The 18,491-nt window shown below is 40.7% G+C and overlaps 1 long non-coding RNA gene across 1 annotated transcript in view; it reads right to left on the minus strand.

Moving 5' to 3' along the window:
• Positions 1 to 9,909: 9,909 nt before the first annotated feature.
• LOC122234814 overlaps positions 9,910 to 18,491 on the minus strand; it is a 49,084-nt gene continuing 40,502 nt past the window's right edge. The window contains exon 3 of the long non-coding RNA XR_006212756.1: positions 9,910 to 10,044. This is a non-coding gene — a long non-coding RNA (uncharacterized LOC122234814). The remainder of the gene's footprint in view (positions 10,045 to 18,491) is intronic.

Raw genomic sequence — 18,491 nt, forward strand, 5'->3', positions numbered from 1 at the left:
ACCAGTATGATTAAAAGTACCTCCTTTACAAGGTTGTTTTAAAAGCTAAATGACCTGATGCACGTGAAAGGTTGAGCGGTCTTTTCTAAACTTTACCCATTTTCATCTTTTTTATAGGAAAGAAGTACAAAGAGTATACTTTACAAATGATAAAAATCCAGAGACAAGAGATCAGGGAGAAAAGAGTAACCAAAGGAACTACTAAATTCTTAAACGTGATAGGTTTTCATGTGCCAGAATTTCTGCATTCTGTGACTGCCATTTTCAAGGGTGATTTTACCTGGGCACATGTGACAGACTCGACAGCCTATGTGATGCTGCACAAACACAGACCACCAAGACCATGTCAAGTTTTCACTCTTGTCCCTAATGCTCCATGGGTGTCCTGACAAAGCTGGACAAGGGGTCAGAGCATCATCTTTTAGGTTCCATCGAGTGTGTGCGAATAGTTGCACTCCTCTGATAAAACCTCCAAAGTGAACTCTTGTCTTCCCAAAACAACAAGCAAAACTAATTTTGGGGGCCTTCTGTTCCCAGGTCAATGAATGATACCACCACTTGCTTAAGACGGCTGAGGCTGAGGCTGAACTTATCCTTGACTGCTTTCTTTCCTCCCTTAATCCTTCAAATTCTGCCAGTCACAAAGTCAAAAATCACGCCCACTCACCGAATCTCTTCACCCTCTTCTCTCTTCTTTAAAGCCAATGCCACAGCTTTCAAGTCTCCAGCAAACTCCCCCCGTCCCCACCACCTGGATAACAGCCAAGTCCTATTATACCCTTCAAAACTCAGCTCTCCACATGCCCTTCCCCAGAGCTTTCCCGGCCCCTCTCTGTACAGCCCCCGTACCCCTACTGAAGGCAGGTTAGAGATCAGCCCCTACCCCACCCCCATGCTTCCGTTATTTTTGCAGGTTTATCTCAACTTCAGAGTGCCTATAAATCTTTGTTGAATAAAGGATTTGTTTGGGGGGAAGGAAAAACGGGGGAAAGTAGAATTACTTTATTTGGGAAAATGAATTCACGACTTTCAGTCATTTGGTTCAGTCAAACCAAATGACTCTGGTTGTTTTCAAAATAAATTACTCTAATTTGCATAGAATGAGGCAGAATCGTGGGCAAAATGTTCCAGGATTCTTCATTTTTCATCAAAATTAGGCAACTTTCTAATAGAGACTCACTTTTACCTAAAAAAGCAAACTTCAATTTCCAATTTTATATATGAAGACATGGAGGTGAAGGCAGGCATGAAGTCACTAACCCCGGAGATCCTGACTCCTAGTCTGGTACAGAACATGGCCAGACCCAGCCAAAAAAGGGCTCTGGAAGGAATTCTCTTGGTTGCAGTTTCCCCATCCCCACACCCAAAGGACCTTATGCCCAGATTACCTGATATCTCCACAAACACGGGGCTGGAGACACGTGGATGGACACCCAACACCTAGAAAGGTGCGCCTTTCTCTATCTAAAACCTGCAAAGGTGGGGCTCCTGGGGGCTCAGTCGGTTGAGCATCCAACTCTTGATACCAACTCTGGTCAGGATGTCACAGTCGTGACATCCAGGCCCTCACTGGGCTCCATACTGGGCGTGGAGGCTGCTCCCTCTCCCGCTGCCCTTCCCACGTGCATGCGCTCGCTCTTTCTCAAAATCAATAAACATTAAAAAATTTTAAACGCAAAAGTATTACTCCATCATCAAATTCCTTCCTGATAACCTACCCTCCACAGGTTGGAACTGCTTTACACGAACAGAATATTAATCTAAGAAGCCACCATTTCTTCCAGCGGCGTGGGGGGGGGGGTGGGTAACAATTATTAAACATAAAATCAGTGTTCATGTGCAAGGGAAAAACAGTGGTTACTAGCCACTAAATTCCATGAAAGACAACTAATGAGGATTTCTGTTTTGCAATTAGAATCCCAAAAAGTACTTGGCATAGAACATCAGTTTAATTGGTCTCACCAAAGTATGCCAAAGCAATAGACAACAATGAAATCAGCAATCTAGTCCAGTTTCTTGAATGGCCATCTTAAAGAGAATTTAAAATGTTGAGTGGTTAATCACCTTTTAATGGCTTTATTAAGGTATAATCTACAGGCCACGGCAGTCATCCATTTTAAGGGTACAGTTAGACACGCTTTGTAAATTTATTCAACTGCAGCGCAACTATCACCAAGAATAGTCCCACTGACACAACAGTTCGCTTGTACCTGTTTATGGCTAGTCTCGGCTCCCACCTCTGGCCCCAGACAACCACGGATCTGACCCATGGCTTTGCCTTTTCTGACATTTTCATATGAATGGTATCATACAATACACAGTTCTCGGTTTCTGATTTCATTCAGCTGCCACAATGTTTTTGAGGTTTATCCGTGTTGTAGCATCTATCAGTAGTATGAACTAGTGTTTCCTTCTTTTTCGTGGCTAAATAATACTCCACTGTATGACCATTTTCCTCATCTATTCACCAGTTGACAAACTGGATTGTTTTTAGTTTTTATCTATCGCAAATAATGCTGCTATGAACATCTACTTGGTTTTTGAATGGGCACAATTTTTATAACCTAATTGGGGTAGGACTCATATATAATAAATTGCACGTTTAAAATATGCAATTTGACGAGCTTTTACATATGTGCACACCCATGAAACTATCATGCATAATCAAGATAATGAATCTATAATCACCCCAATGCTTCACTGTACCCCTCCCTTGAGAATTCGTTTCTCCCTCCTCCCCTAAGCCATCCTCAGGCAACCAATGATCTGCTCTGTCACAATCAGTTAGTTTGCATTTTGTATAATTTCACCTAAATGGAATCAGACTGTATTGGTACTCTGGGGCGGGGGGGCGGGGGGGGGGAGGGGGCGTGCCAGCTTTTTTCATGCAGTATAATCACTTTGAGATTCATACATGCTGTTGTATATATCAGCAGTCCATTGCTTTCCTTTACTGTGTAACAATTTGCTTATCCACCCATCTGCTGATGGGCATTTACACAATTTCTAGTTTTTGACAACCATAGATAAAGCTGTTATGAACACTGTATATGAGTTGTTGTCTAGATATATGCTGGTACTTCTCCTGATGGCCTACCTAGGGATGGAATTGCTGGGTCATATGTTAAGTGTATGCTGAACTTTTTAACAAACGTTTTCCAACAATGGCTGTACCATTTATATTCCCACTACCAATGTGTGAGTATTCTGGGTTTTTTTTGTGTTTGTTTGTTTTTACATCCTTGCCAACACATGGACTGTCAGTCTTTTTTAATTTTAGCCAGTAGAGTGGGTGCACAGCAGTATCTTACGGCTTGAATTTGCGTTTCCCTAATGATTAATGATGTTGAAAATCTTTTCATGTGTGCGTTTACGTACCATTCATGTACCTTCTTTGGTAAAATGTCTATCCAAATCTTTTGCACATTTTTAAATTAGGTTACTCTCTTATGGATTGAGTTTTAAGAGAGCTCTTCATATATTTTCAAGACACAAATCCTTTATCAGATTATCTGTTTTATAAATATTTTCTCCCAATATGTGGCCTGACTTTTCATTTTCTTAACAGTGGTGTCTTCTGAAAAGCAAACTGCAACTTTGATGAAGTCCAGTTTATCATTTTTTCTTTTATATACCTCATGCTTTTTATATCTTATTTGCTAAGTCTCTGTCTAACTCAGGACAAGAAAATCTCCTGTTATGTTTTCTTCTTTATATTTCCTATGATCCATTTCAAGTTTATTTTTGTGTGTGTTGTAAAGTAAAAATCAAGCACATTTTAGTTTACATGGGTATCCAATTGTGGCAGTACTGTTTCCTGAGAAGACTATGGTGTCCCTACTGAATTACATCAGTACCTCTGTTGAAACGTAGTGGACCACATAGGAAATACAACTATTTCTAGACATTCTGTTCCACTGATCTATATGTCTATCCCTATGCATATACCACAGTCTTTGCTACTGTAGCTTTATGGTAGGTTGTGAAACCAGGTACTACACATCCCCCAACCTACTTCTTTTTTAAAGTCACTTTGATTATTCTAGATTCTCTGCATTTCCATACGAATTTTAGACTCTGTTTTCTCTATAGATACTTCTCTAAAAATCCTTTCTGAGATTTTGACAACATTGTTGAACCTATAGATTAATTTGGGGGAAACTGCCACATTAACTATATTAAGCCTTCCAACCTATAACCATGGCAATATATTCCTCCCTATTTGGGTATACTTACTACCTTTGATTAAACTTCTCTCATTGAATTCATTTATATGTATTTTGGTCTTTTTGATGCTATTATGAATGGATTTCTCTATTCTTGACATTTCATTTAAGTGGAGCTATCTTCTTTCACTTAGTATGATGTTTTTAAGGTTCACCCACATTATATATAGCCTGTGTCAGTACACCATTCCTTTTTACTGCCTAATAGTATTCCACTATATGAATACACCATGTTTTAGTCATCCACTCACCAGCCGACAGACCTCAGTTTTCCAAGGGGTGGCGCTCCTCTTAGCAATTTGCTTGCACTTCTACGGTAGAATCTGCCTCTTCCATGAATGTGGCCCCTGTTGTCTTAGTTTTTTGTTTTGCTTTGTTTTGAAGTAATCTCTACGCCCAACGTGGGGCTCGAACTCACAACCCTGAGATCAAGAGTCGCACGCTCCACCGACTGAGCCAGCCAGGCACCCCTACTTACTTTTGAAATTCGTATTTCTGTTCTGTGGCCTGGTTCCCTCCAGGCTACCTCTGTGTCTTCATAGTGTCCTGGTCAGCCACAGGCCACGGTGATTTGGGGAGAGGCTGTGCCCAAATACATTGTACCTGTAAGGCTTCCCCCACCCTCCACTGAGGAAGCTATATGTAGGTTGAAAAAGCATTCGAAGTTGTCTCCAGCTCTCAAGGAACTCCCTGACTTTCGCTTTTTTGCTGGGCTGTCTTGAGTCTCTATCCCCTAAGGCATGCAAAGTTTAGCCCTCAGCCAAGACTGCGCGGAGAGCTGATGTCAGCCCTTCAATGGCTCTCTCATTTCAGGGATCTCCCCGTTAAATTTCTGGCCGGTGGCCCCAACCCAAGACTGCAAAACCGAGGTGGCAAAGCTGTGGGTTCTCCCTGTCCATTATGAACTGAGTGTGCCACTTTTAACCAGCAAAGCTGTGGGTTTTTACCGCCAACCCCACCAAACTGCATCTATCACTTCTGGTAAGAAGTACCCGCTGGTAAAACTGCAGTTCTCACCAAGTGAGATAAGAGGCGGGGGAGGGGCCCCGGCAAGAAAGGCCACAGAACTCCCACTCATCTTACCCGACGTTCCAGTGTGATCATTGTCTGCCTTTCCAGTCTCTCTCCAGTGCCAGAAATTACTGCTTTTGTCAATCTTGTCCAATTTTATACTTGTTTTATTAAGAAAGAACCACCCGATTTCTTTACATCATCATTAATGGGAGTGACCTTGGCTATCTATCCATTTTTAGTCTCTCAACCTCCCAGAACGTAAACCTCTTAAAAATATAGTATGACTATAATTCCACTTGGAGTATCAAATGCAGAACTGCTTTCCGAGTCTGACATAAAATTTATCATCATAGCCTGCGTCGTTTTCCATTTAAGAGCCCTGACACACAGTGCCAGCAAACTAACGTTGTATTAAAAGTACTAGAACAGTCAGTTGTTCAGTAATTTTGAGTTCCTAGGGGATTAATTGATTGACTGCTTGGATCTCAGCCATGACTCTTAACCACAAAACTCTGATGGGCCCAAAGACGACGGATTTTGTGGTGTTATTAACAATGCCTGACAGGGGCAAAAAGCAAACTCTTGCAGGCTCCACTATTATTGTTATAAGTCGTCTCAATCCACATTTTGTTAACACATTTTCTCCCCAGTTATCCAGAAAACCCTCAAGCCTAACTTGCCTTTAGCACTGTGACTCGTGTGTATAGAATGCTTTGTAGCTGACACACGAAAACCTCATGCAGGAGGTGGAGCAAATCTTATCCTCATTTTATACCTGTTGGAAGTGAAATACACAGGGATTAAGTATTCCACGTGGCAGGTGGATCAGATCTAAGATCCAGTTATTCTGGCGACATTTTGTCTTGTGACCTTGGGCATGTCTTTGCAGCCATCTCTTCCAACATTTTGGTACCTTCTTTAAAGGCAAGGAAAACAGATTACCACCCCCCCCCCCAACCAAGCAATAGCCTTCTCAACACTTTCAGTTGAGAATAGGCTCAGCATTTATTTCCTTAAAAATTTTAATTATAGCTATGAGAATACAGACCCTGAGCAAGAAGAAATGAAGTCAAATTTGTAACAATTATAAAAGCAACCTTTAACACAATGCCAACCTCTACGTGCGCTCTCTCTCTCTCTCTCTCTCTCTCTACCAAACACTGTTCTATGAAATCCTTCTGGGAGGGAAACAGTAACCCCACCCATACACACATACACAAGGTGGTGGTCTTAAATGCCACAAATCTGGTGGAGCATTTCCGAAGAGTACCTTGAAATCTCTCCTAATGCACACATTGGGAGAAATGAGGTAATTTATTTCATCTACAAAACCAAAACCCTGACTCCCTTTTGCCTCCACAGTTCCTCAGAAAAGGGTCTACACTCACCCTCTTCCAGGCATTTCCTCCAGGCTCTCCCTCAAATCTGTTTCCCTCTGACTTCACTAAAACCTCCTCCTCTTGTCAAGGTCACTAACAACCTCCTCGTTGCTAAAGTCAAGGATCGATTTTCAGCTCGAGTCTTACCTAACCCATCAGGAGCATTTGACAATGCTGGTTATTCTTGCTTCCCGAGACACTTTCTCCCCTTGGTGACTTGAATATCCCAATGTTTACCTTCCCGTCCCTTCCTCATGCTTCTTGTTCAGACTCCCGAGCTCTGATTGTTGCCGTGGTCCTTTGTTTGGGTCCTAGACCTCTCTGCTTCCTTTTTTTTTAACTAATGGAACAGCAGTACAAAGATCTGGCTTCTAGTCCTGGCTCTGCTGCTACACAGGCATGTGACCTTGTGCAAGTCCCTTAATTCCCCTGAAACTCACTTTATTAATTTCTAGGGTAGAGGAGGCAGGCTGAGAGGTCTCCAAGGTAAACTCCAGTCCTAAGACTCAACGGCCATATTTAAAAAGTACTAATTTCCAAAGAACTGACTTGATTATTACATAACATTTCTCAAAATTATAATGTTTCCCCTTATTAGATCTGACTGATTTTACTGCTTTTTATTCTTATCAAACATGTATGTAGTTTATAGAGCCAAATACTCATCAAGGGCTTATGAAAAACGGCAGCCCGCCATCCTCACATCTGTCCCTCTTCGGAGGCACTTGTAAGAAACTTTTGAACTTACAGAAAAGTTGAAAGTACTCGGGGAGTCATGCCTGAATACCTACTAAAGGCCTACTGCTGACATTTCACCATGCTTCCTCCGCCTTTTTCTGTAATTCCTTTCTGCCAGACCATCCGAAAGGGGAAAACAGACGTACGACATTTCACTCCTAAATACCTAAGTATGCATCTTCCAGAAATAAGAACACCTCCTATGTAACTCCAGCATCATTGCCACACCTGAGAAAACTAATTCAGTAACATCGTCCGACGGGCATCTTTGAGTGTGGATGATGCTACGGAATTACGGTCTGTTTCCTCTCCTCTTTTCCATCTGTGCTCACCGCCTCGGTGGCTTCAACTCTTCTTTGGGCTTTAAGTAATGATAATTGCTTATGATTTCCGATTTGCCTCTTCAGCCCCGACCTCTCATTGAACTCCAGGCTCTGCTTACCTGACCTCTCCACTTAGATGTCTACAGAGGCTTCCCAGAGTTAATGTGTCGCAAACTAAGCACCCCCTCCCCGTCAATCGTCAATCTGTTCCTCCCAATCTCAACCAAAGGCAACTCCACTCCATTCCTCAGCTGTTAAGGTGGAACAGCTTGACGTATCTCTTTCTCTCTCTTTCCACATCCAAGTCCACAGTAATGGGTAATTAATTAATTCCACCACTTCTCGTCACTTTCCTCGTTTATGGGCTCAGGCACCACCATCTCTCGCCTGGGTCACTGCGGTAGCCCTGAACCGGGGCTCTCTGCTTCCACTCTTGCGAACGCTCCCACCCTCACCCCCGAGCATTTTGTCAAAACAGCTTCCACAGAAGGATCCTGCCACTTCTCATCTCGAAACCCACTGACTGCTTTCCACCTTACTCGAAGCCAAAATCCTTGCAAGTGCTCGCCTGACGTGCCCACGCACTCCCTTTCATCTCCTCCTCACTCTCTCCAAGCCATCACCACGCCTCCTTCCCCCATGCCAACAAACAGGAGAGCTCCTGCCACGACGTCTTTGTGTTGCTATTCCTTCTGCCTGGAACGCTCTGCCCCAAATATCCGGAGGGTCTTTCGCTCACCTTCCTCAACTCTTTGCTCGAACATCACCCGTGCAGTGAGGCTTTCCTTGAAAGCACTTATGGCTCTCTAACAGATTATGTATTTCTTTCTTACTTACCTTAGTCTGTTTTTAGTCTCTATGAGAAAGTTAACTCCATGAAGGCAGGAAGTTTTATTTTGTTCCTGACTGTATCACCAGTGCCCGGACTACTGTCTGGCACATGTAAGCACTAATAAATATCTGATAAATCAAAGAATCCTATTCTAAAAAGAATACAGATTTATATTCATTTATCCATGCACACACCAGAAGGTTCAAGCCTAAAGAATACCGCATAATGGATAACTAAGAATTGTTAATCATATACGATGACGGGCTAACTCTGCCCTTTGGAAATATAACGTAATCCACAAGTAATTTAGAATTTTCTAGCAATCAGTCACATAGAAAAGTAAAAGAAAACATTAAGTGGCTTACTTAACCCAACAGATCTAAACAACTATTATTCCAACATGTGGTTCATACAAAATTATTAATAAAATATTTCACAGCCTTTTTTTCAGACTAAGTCTTTGCAATGTGGTGTGTATTTTATGCATAACACATCTCCACTGGGGCTAGCCACATTTTAAATGTCAGTAGCTACGTGTGGCCAGTGGCTACCATATGGGACAGCACAGATATAGACCTAATTTAAATAACCCCATTGAAGAGGGGAACATCTTGTATATTTATTAATTGTTTTGAACTTCACATTCCAAAACAAGACCATGGTACGACCTCATGGTTTCCTAGTTTTGTTAAAACAGTTTCAAATGATATAACAAGAGGAATAACAGCTTTCATTCTGAGAAATAATTTATATCAAGATTACTGGCCCAACTCTTTAAATTTCATTCAGAGGTTTTGATTAGAAAGCATGCATGCTCTTCTTTCTTAGTCTCCTCAATTAAAAACGAAAGTTAAATACAGAGAGATTCTATGTTCTTGTCTACATTAGCAGGAAAAAACATTATTATTTTCAAATAGAAAGAGCTATTAAAATTCTACTTCCACAAAACAAACCAGTATTTATTTCAAGTTAACCAAAATACATTCCATGTTAAAAGACAATTTCTGTAAGGATATAACTGCATTTTTAAAATTCATTAACAGTTAACAGTCTTACTAATAATTTTGCATTTCTTAATATGAAAGTAAAATAAAGCACTAAGGAGAATGCTTTTAAATTTTTAATATATGCATTTAGGTCTTCAATATGTTTCTTAAAAGGTAAAGTATTATGCGTGGAAAATGTTTTCACTAACTTTTTTTTATCATTAGGGGATTAACTTCTGGAAACCCATTATTTATAAATATTCACTTATAGGAATTACAATAATTGCCATCATTATTCAACAACAAAATTTAAAAAACTCCATTAAAATGCATAATACTTTAAGCCTTTAAAGTTACAAAATTTTATTTTTTTTAAAGCAGTTAAACACAATACACAGCAGTATCTACTTACTCAGATGTCGATCATCTGAGGGTGTTATCGATCATCTCCCCTGAACTGGCAGGTTTGAGCTGTGATCATCCGTGAGTCAGAGAAACTCCAGAAGGTAAAATATCTTCTAACCTTCAAAGGCATTAATAAAATGCCTGTGTGAGGAAAATAAAAAATGGAGTTACAACCAAGACAGAATTCTCGCGAGTGTCTTGTCTAGATAGGAAATAACTTGCTTCTTTTCTTTCTTTTCTCTTTAAGTGAGGGCTCAGAACACGTTAATTCACGGCCCTGGAATTGTGGGTGAGCAGAGAGAGCAATACTTTGCATTCTAACCACCCTCTGTTTTAAGAACTCTCTCTGGGGAGAAGCCTAACTCAGTTTAATAATGCATGCATCCTGGACTATCACCTGGTCACCCTTTTACCGGCCCGACCCTTCAACCAGTAGATCCTCATTCTATAATCATGGTGCAAAATTAAGACACTTCTGAGAGTGAAAAGAGGAACTTTGGAAATATTTATTTATTAACTAATAAATGGTCTTTATTATATTGGTTTATATTCTAAAAAAATAAAAGTAATTTACATCCACTACATTAAAGCAAAAAAATTAAAGGCTTATTTATATTACATGAACGCTGAAAATACCACAGGCAGATTAATTATTCTTGGTACATATGCATGTACTTCAATCTGTTTACTTAATAGAGTCTATCTCTCATACCGTGTCACTGGTACTGTTGCTAAGAAAAAAGGCTGACATGGTATTCTTTTTCAATCGTTCACCGTTGCCAAAGTCTTTTTCAAAGTTTCATTTTATGTTAAATAATCTGAAATCACTGACATTGTCTGACTCTTCTGTGTTGATATTATTTTTAACAAGAAATGCTCTCTTCACAGCTGCTAATTCTGCTCAAAGAAAATTCTGCCAGAGGATATTCTCAATTCTGTACGTTTCACACCAAAACTGTTTAGTATTTAGGTCTAAAGATTTTCACAGATACTATCTTTTGGCCTAAACTGGTATCCCTTCTTGCACTCTTACCCCCTCCAGTCCATTCACCTTGACACACAGCCCCACAGGGGGTTTTCTTGCCCAATGCAAACCTCATCGTGTCACTTCCCGACTTAAAACTTTTCAATGGCTCCCACTGCTCCTTGGATATAATCCAAAACCTTAACAGGGAGACCTGGTCCTTTCCAACCTCTCAAATCCTCAAAGGCAGCAGGCCTTCCCTGCCCCAGGGCCTCTGCCTGCTCTGTTCCTTTGGCTCAGAATGCTTTTCTCGGTTGTGGCCACGCTTCACGTCACAGAGTCTCCTAATGCCCCCAACCTAAGTTACCCCAAGGTATTCTCTCCCAAAAAGGACTCGTACTTTTCCTACAGAGTGTTCATCAAAATCTGTATTGACTTATTTGTGTGCTTTTGGAAAGCCTATCTCCACCAGACAGTAAAATCTTCAGGAGTGTGTAGAGATCACTCCTGTTTGATTCACCCCTTCATCTTCAGTCTTTACCCAGCACCTGGCGCGGTCCTTGCCACCTTGTGAACCTTCACTAAGTATCTGGTGAACGAACGAATAAAAGACTGAGAAGGAGAAAGTAAGGAGACAAAGGACATTCTGGTTAGCTGAGTCAAGTTGTTATCTATGGCCAAAACACCTCACAATCCTAAATCCAACTGTATCATCAATGGTCCCCTCTACAAGGGATGACTCCCTTCAACATATAAACAGTCTGTACTTTCTTCCAACCCGAAGGAAAGGGAGACAGAAAAAGACCTCTCTCTTGACCCCACATTCCAATGAATAAACTCCCATTTCTCCAATCCAATTTTATAGGAATACTCAAAAGAGCTGACTATATCTGCGGTCTCCAATTCTTTCCTCCCATCCTCACTTGAACCCATTCTAATCAGGCCTTTGTCCCCACTGCTGACCTAAAACTGCTCTTGTTAAAGCCACCAATGACTTCCATCTTGAACTATGTGAGGTCTGGGTATCTATCCAACCCTCTAACTATCCAACCATCTTGAACAAGCCAGGCACTGAGACAGGCATTTAAAAATGAATTATCCAGGGATGCCTGGGTGGCTCAGTCGGTTAAGCGTCCAACTTCAGCTCAGGTCATGATCTCACAGTTTGTGAGTTCGAGCCCCACACCGGACTCTGTGCTGACAGCTCAGAGTCTGGAGCCTGTTTCAGATTCTGTGTCTCCCTCTCTTTCTGCTCTTCCCCCCGCTCATGCTCGCTCTCCTTCAAAAATAAACAAACATTAAAAAATTTTTAAAAATAAAATAAAAATGAATTATCCATTTAAACTGTTCATCACAGCCACTCTATGAGGCAGGAAGTATTGTTATCTCCAGAGAGAGGTTAACTGAATTCATTTAAGGCTACTCAGGTCAGAAGAAAAAAAAAAAAAAAAAAGGCAGTAGAGACCATTTTTATTACATCTACTAGTCAATTCTCAGCTTAATGGACCATCACCCCATGCCAAATCCCAGACGATCCACCCCACTGAGAATAATGCTCCTCCAGGATTGCCCATCTCAGTAAATGATAATTCCATCTTCCAAGTCATCCCAGACTCTTCCCTTTCCCTCACACCACATACCCAATCCATCAGCAAATCCTGTTGGCTCAATCCTAAAAATATATCTGAATTCTAACTATTTCTCCCTATGTCCGCCACCACAAATGCTCTCTGAGCCTCCTTCACCTCCATCTGGATTACAGCAATAGCCTCCCAGCGGATTCTTCCCTTGCCTCGTTGCAGTTTTCAAAACAAAAGGCCAGAGTCCTACTGATTTTAAAAATTCAGATAACATTTTCTGCTCAAAACCCACCAAATGCTTCCCTTCCCATTCACAGTAAAAGTCACCATAGTGGTCTACAAGGTCCTTAACTGGCCCCAGAAAACCTCTTGCTTCATCGCTACCAGTCTCTCCCTCACTCACCCCTGTCTTATCCTACAGCCTTCTCTGCTACTCCTCAAGGATGTGAACACACTCGTGCCAGGGTTTTTGCAGTAGACTGCTGTTCCCTCTCACCAGAATGTGCTTCTTCACAGACGTTTGCATGATGCTGTCCATCACCTACTACAGACCCTTAATCCAAGTATCAACCTGTCAGGGAGGCCTTCTCTGGCCACTCTATTTCATGTAACACACCTCATCACCACCACTACAACTTTCTATCCACTTACCTTGATTTACTTTTATTTGTTTATACCCATTCATTCATTTATTCATTCGTATCACTCCCGCTGGGTACCTCCCTCTCCTCTTTTTTTCACTTTCCCTTGTAGACTTTAAGCTTCTTGAAGGAAGAAACTTTTGTTGGGTCCAATACTGTATCCGTCCAGTGGCAAGAAAATGCTTTGTCACCAATATATATTTACTGAATAAATAAATGGTTGAAAAATTAAGATTATGGGTAGGCAATCTACCTAAATCTCGAGACCTTACTGTTATTAACAGAAAGCTCTTGGAGAACACAGACCATGCAGTCACAATCAAAATTCTGCAGAGTAACTTGCACCGTATTAGTATAATTTCATCACTTATCATATTTTTCATTGAAATTTTAGTTTTCCCATATTATGAACGTTACTAACTTTAACAGTTAAGTGGAACATTTTAAAAGAAGACATCTGGATCTCAATTACCAATACCAAATTCCTTCAACTTGTACTGCAGCTATCCAACTGCATCCTCCTTTTGGGAGGCTTAAGTTTACCTGTTAACGCTTTGCCCGCGAGCGTTGTCTTGAAAGAGTTACTCTGGAGCTCCCACTATTACGTTATTTGCTGCATTATCTGTAAGACCTTGTAGCTATGCGGAGGCCTAAACTGGATGATCGGAAGAACGGTGACTAAGAGTCTAGCTGTGGCTGCTTTCTTTCACAAGGTTCTTCCTTAAACTCCTCTGGTGTACCGACGAATTGCTGGAACACTTTCAGAGCCATTTCTCAGCCTGCAGCCAAATGATTTCGAGGTTCTTTTCATGAGTCTGCCTGCCTTCCTCCCACTGCCTGCACACATTTCCATCTCTAATCCCCAGACTCCAAGTCTAAGCCTAGTGTAGTTCTTAGTGGACGCTACATAAAGAATATTTTATCGATGCAGTACTTCTACATGAACTCAATTTCACAGACAAAACTGGGGCAAGGTGGATTCTGATACTATTAGTCTACTTTTATACCCTGTTCAACCTTGTCTCATATTACCAAGGAATTCAAAACCATTTGCATTATTTCCTGAATGATCAAAACCGAAAATTTAATGAGAAACTATACACTTTCAATGTATGCTATTACTGCTTTTCTTAAGTGTCAATGTAAAACAACACTGCTAAAATCAGAATAGATCCTAACACGCCTATGTATAGGTACATACATCTAAATGTGTGTAGTAAATGCGTATAGTACACAGACAGGCGTAGATAGGTGTATATATCTATATGAACAGTATATTATATGCATATTATATACACATAGATGTATACATCTATATGAACAGTATATTATATAGACACTATATAGTATACCATGATAACAATCTAGTATACAGTTTAGAAAAACTGCATATATGCGGCCATTATCAATAATATGAGAGAATGAAGAATATTTATTAAGTACCTACTGTATGCCAGGCATTTTATCCACATTATCACAAGTAATCCCTATGATAGCCTTGTATGGGAGGTATACAGCAGCAGACTTCAAAACCCCTCAAGATGCCTTCCTAAATCGCAGTACCACATCCTCTTACCTACCCAGGTGTGACTCAGTCTTAAGAAGCAGAAATTACTAGTTAAATCTGAGCAGGTAATAATTAACACCCATTTAAGACTGTTTTATCTGGCAAACACATAAAGATCAATCTCAAACCTACAGGACAGGCTATAATGTCTTAAAATTTTTTCAGTTAACTCACTCTGGAAGGCCCAAGGGATACAAGCATTCTTAAAAGAAACTGCACATTCTATAATGACCATACTGAAGGTTTTCATGATAAAGACAGAGAGTTACTTGTACTTGACCCTCAAAGTATTTCAGGCAAAATTTGTTTCTTCCATGTCACATAAGTTGTGAAGTCTTAAATTACTTTCTGTCCTGGAAACATGTTAATGAGTGCAAGCTCCTTGGGGAAAAGACGACTCCACTTCTGTCCTTCATTCTGATGTGAACCAGACTTCTGAGTGGGCAGAAATACAGACCCAGATCTTAAAATGCCATGAAAAATGCTGTGTGCTTCCTTCAACGCTTAAAAGCTTCACATTAATCTACAAAATAAAATATCTCCAGTGTAGGTATTTGTTAGAGGGCTTAAGACAGACAAAATAAAATCAGCACCAGGGCTCCTGGGTGGCTCAGCTGGTTGAGTGTCAGACTTCAGCTCAGGTCATGATCTCACAGTTTGTGAGTTCGAGCCCCACGTCAGGCTCTGCACTGACAGCTCAGAGCCTGAAAAGCCTGCTTCAGATTCTGTGTCTCCCTCTCATTCTGCCCCCACCCTGCTTGCTCTCTATCAAAAATAAATAATAAAGATTTAAAAAGTTAAAAAAAAATGAAATCAGTACCTCTACAAAGCCACACTGACAACACTTAATATTATAGAGAAATCTCTAACGGTCCTCCTGGCAATCATGATTTTCTAAGCTCCTTCCTTCAACAGAGTTTCAAAAGAACAGAGGTGCTAGATTCTGTGCTCTCAGAGCCCCTCTGCACCCCCAGCCCAGCGCCAGCGCACGCACCTCCTGAGCCACGGCTGCGTGGCCTCCTCAGCTCTGCTTTCTGGAACCTGATCCACGGGAACTGCACTCCTGGACCTTTTACGTAACTGTGGTTGAAGATATTTTTCACCAGGTTCTTTAAACAAGATTCACGTGATAAATTTCTGCTCGAGTTTAGTTCCAGGAAATGTTTGGTTTCTGCAGATGTTTGTAATGCTTCCGGTTGTCAGTACATGAAAATTATATAATTCTGTGTTTCTTTTTCTCACTTGAGCAAGTAGAAAACGTTAAAATCAAACAGATTGCCCAAATTTGCTCAACACTGACTGACACTTGGGAGTACTTAACCCTCAACTTCTTTTAGTTCAGGTTGGTTTTATTTTTTTTTAAGTTACCCTACCTTTTGGCCTAAAATGTGTATGGTGCAGTAAGTGTTTTCAGAAACAAGAAAAGCTGCAAAATGTAAAATGTAAAAGACGTACATAATGTTGACCTGCTTGTAAGTTCCAGACTAAGATGGAAAAACAAGAAAAACACAGGGATGTTTTTACAGTGAGAAGGTGTAAATGCCCAGAATAAATGCCCCAAAATAAATTCTCTGTTATCCAAACGACACAAAAGATTCCATAAAGAGACAAAACAGCACTCCACCTTCTTGGTTTAAACCCGGTTCACACCAGTTTGTGAACATCCAAATATGCTCTTGGTTAAAATTTCCCTAGCAATACTAAAAAGTCTGACATTTTCACAAATTCCTGTAGTAAGAGAGATCTTCAAACATTACTCTGAAAATTAAAAATGTCTTAGAAGAACGAATTAAACTGGTTTTATGACAAGGATACATTCTAAGTCACTTCATTTGGAAAGCAGTCCAGATTACATGTCTGGATATGATAATCGTCATCAGCCCAGAATGGTTTTCAGCTCCTTCACTCCTTCTCAAAACTGATGTTCAGTGATAGGTGGCTCCTAATTTATTACTGTATTTATATTCTACCTCCTTTCACAACACATTTGAAACAGTCTATAAAAATGCAGACATTATAATAAAATCATAATTTATAAATATAAAAATTCAGACAAGAAAAAAATACCATGCGATTATATAGGCCTGAAAGTTATTTAAATTAAGCCGTAAATTTGGCCCCATACTGTCTGGTTGATAAAGCAAAACAGAAAAACGAATGAATTGCAAAATTCACACTGGCCATGATGGGATGTGGTCCAGAGGGACAGAATTTGTCTTAGTACGCAAAATCTGAGAAATATTTCTCTAGCATATTATCACATAAATAATACAGTGGGGTCTTCAATACTGGCCCTGACAGACATCCTGATTGGTTCATCCAGCAGTTTCTTACAGTATGTAACATACACAGCAAAAATATAAAGCTCTCTGATAATCTGGATATCTATTCAGATGACAAAAAATAAAACCTAAAAAGTATGTCCAACAGAGCTTTCTGTGATGTCTGAAAATGTTCTACATCTATACTGTCCAGTATGGTAGCCCACTTGGCACAGGTGGTTACTGCACCCTTGAAATGAGGCTAGGGCAACCAAGAAACTAAAATTTTAGTTACATTTAATTTTAATTTTAAGAGCCATATTAGAAAAGCAAGTATCTACCCACTGGACTGCACATTTCTGAAACATTATAGTTATCAAACATTTTTCAGCAGCGGAACCATTCTGGGGTTGGCAAACACAGATGGGAGTCGAACACGTAAGAAAATAAAGATGCTATCTTATATGTATTTATTTTTGTAAGTTCAAATTTACAGTATTAATTTGTAGGCAACGCGAATATGAGCTTTCTAATCGGTGAAAATTAAAAATGGAAGGTTGTAAGCGAGAGCTAATAAACGTAGATCGGCCCCAGTAAACACTTTCTGTATTTCGTTCGGATGCACTTTGCAGTGCCCACGTGGCACTCCTAACTGCACATTCTGAGCCACCCAATCAGCACAGGCCACACACAGAGCAGCCATCTACTCAGAAAGCCTAAGAAGAAAACACAGCATGCCAGCAGGGCAGTTTCGCGTTATTTCTCTTCATGGGAGGAGTCTTCCCACGTGGCCAGCCCAGAACTCCGGATTCAGATGACAGCTCAGCGCAAGGAAATGAGAATCCCAGGGTGGGTGTAGAGTCACGCAGGCTTAGAAGTCTTACGTCACAAAGAGAAACCAGTATCTCACACGATGGTCCCAATCGCAGCTTCTAGGGACCCCACAAAGGACATACCCATGTCTGAACAGTGCTCCCAGGGAAGCTCAAAACTCCTGCTTCTAACCAGGAACTTAAGAGTTCATGTATAGTTCCTCCCAGTCCAAATACATTTACCAAGTAAAGGTCACTTTTATCATAAGCAACGTTGCCTAGTAACATAGTTGACTTTCCATTTTTATCAGGATTCAGAGGAACTAAGTAGAAAGTTCATCCGAGGTCAGATATGTACTTACAAAGCGAGAAATGGTTTTGTTAATTCTTTACCTTCATGACTTAAAACTATATATGGGCGCCTGGGTGGCTCAGTCGGTTGAGCGTCTGACTTCACCGCAGGTCATGATCTCATGGTGGGTGGGTTCAAGCCCAATGTCGGGCTTTGAGCTGACAGCGCAGAGCCTGCTTCAGATTCTCTGTCTCCCTTGCCCCTCCCCTGCTCTCTATCAAAAAGAAACATTAAAAAAATTTTAAACTCTGTGTGTGTGTGTGTGTATAGGCACCTGGATGGCTTGGTTGGTTGGGCACCTGACTCTTGATTTCAGCTCAGGTCATGATCTCACAGTTCATGGGTTCAGGCCCACATCAGGCTCTATGCTAGCAGTGTGGAGCCTGCTTGGGATTCTCTTTCTCCCCCATC

This window comes from Panthera tigris, chromosome A2, assembly GCF_018350195.1.
Source record: "Panthera tigris isolate Pti1 chromosome A2, P.tigris_Pti1_mat1.1, whole genome shotgun sequence".
Taxonomy (NCBI): domain Eukaryota; kingdom Metazoa; phylum Chordata; class Mammalia; order Carnivora; family Felidae; genus Panthera; species Panthera tigris.